The sequence below is a fragment of the Micropterus dolomieu genome, linkage group LG21, assembly GCF_021292245.1.
Source record: "Micropterus dolomieu isolate WLL.071019.BEF.003 ecotype Adirondacks linkage group LG21, ASM2129224v1, whole genome shotgun sequence".
In the NCBI taxonomy this organism is placed as follows: domain Eukaryota; kingdom Metazoa; phylum Chordata; class Actinopteri; order Centrarchiformes; family Centrarchidae; genus Micropterus; species Micropterus dolomieu.
The window spans coordinates 16,899,396-16,900,913 of record NC_060170.1 but is presented as its reverse complement, the minus strand read 5'-3'; the positions used below and the strand labels follow the sequence as shown (position 1 = coordinate 16,900,913).

Sequence of the window (1,518 nt, the reverse complement as noted above, 5' to 3'; positions counted from 1 at the left end):
TCCCTCTCTCTCTCCCTCTCTCTCCTTCACCCCAACCGGTCGAGGCAGATGGCCGCCCACCCTGAGCCATGGTTCTGCTCGAGGTTTCTGCCTCTTAAAAGGAAGTTTTTCCTTGCCTCTGTCGCCTAGTGCTTGCTCTTGGTGGGAACTGTTGGGCTTCTGTAAATAGCATCATAGAGTACGGTCTAGACCTGCTCTTTTATGAAAAGCGCTGTGAGATAACTGTTGTTGTGATTTGGCGCTATATAAATAAAATTGAATTGAAATTACAGCTACAGCTGATTCAGTAACCTCTGGATCCACTCAGGACTTTTTCTCACACTTAGACATAATTTATTCTTCATTGAAGGCTTGTATTTTATCTTTAGTTTCTATGGGATCTATAATTACCGTGTTTTATTTTGCTCATTATATTATGCATTAAATAGCACAGAGGTGCAGTCTGATGGGAGAAGCTGCTTGTCTTTTATTTTCACCATATATAATTGCTGCTTTAGTGCAGTCTTATCTTAACTAGTATACATGATTATACAGCCTATGCACAGTTTCTATGATCAAGTGTTGTGCTATACCCAGTCTATGGCTATACCTTATTTGCTTCTAGTGGTGGGTTCTGCTGAAATTAGAAAGATATTAGGGCTAATTTGGCTTTTAGTTATGATTATGTAGTTTGTCATTTGTTCTGCTGTCTTTGGAAGAATTTGCTAATTTGTAGAGGCAGCGAAATAAAAGTGGAAATAGGCATAACATTTCATTATACTTCCAATTTTACGATAATAAAATGTTAAAATCAGTGTTCTTCAAATATGTATAGAAGCTTCCTACACCAGTAATTTTTTTTCATCCTGAAAACAAGTCTTTTAAAAACTATTTGTAAGAAATAAATATTTACCTTCTGAGCCATGACACTCTAATTTCCAAGTTTTGCAGTTTAAGAAGCAACATTATATATTTAACACAGCCCTGTTCTTCCCCCATTTATACATTGATCTGAACTGGCGCTGTTGACAAAACCTGGACTCATCACATGGAGACAAAACTCAGGAACTTTATTCCATAGGGCAGGAAAGTTTGTAGTGTCCTTGCTACACACATAGAAAATAACAGATAGTTAGATATACATTTGAATATGGTAACATAAAACATGGCCTATACAACGAAGGTTGAAATCAAGGGCAACTGGACTTGGTTGAAGATACTGGAAGACGTTTCGTCCCTCATCCAAAGGGAGTTTCCTGGGAACTCAACAAACGTAACCTATTGGCCTTTGTTGAGTTTCCTGGGAACTCAACAAATGTAACCTATTGACCTCAGGTGAAGATACCAACGATGGTCGTTCAGTCTTGGCCACAGGTAGTCTTAACGACTGTAACGACTGTCGTCACAGCAACAAGGAACACTAACGAACCAGCGGTATTGATGACCCGGGCCAACGACCCCACTGAGGTTAAATACCTGAGTTTCCCTGCCAGTCAGTCAGAACTGAAGAAGTCCTTTGGATGAGGGACGAAACGTCTT

At 39.5% G+C, this 1,518-nt stretch overlaps 1 protein-coding gene across 1 annotated transcript in view; it reads right to left on the bottom strand.

The window, feature by feature from the left end:
* The window catches only part of commd10 (COMM domain containing 10), a 76,740-nt gene that overhangs the window by 41,723 nt on the left and 33,499 nt on the right, over window positions 1-1,518 (bottom strand). The window lies entirely within an intron of this gene.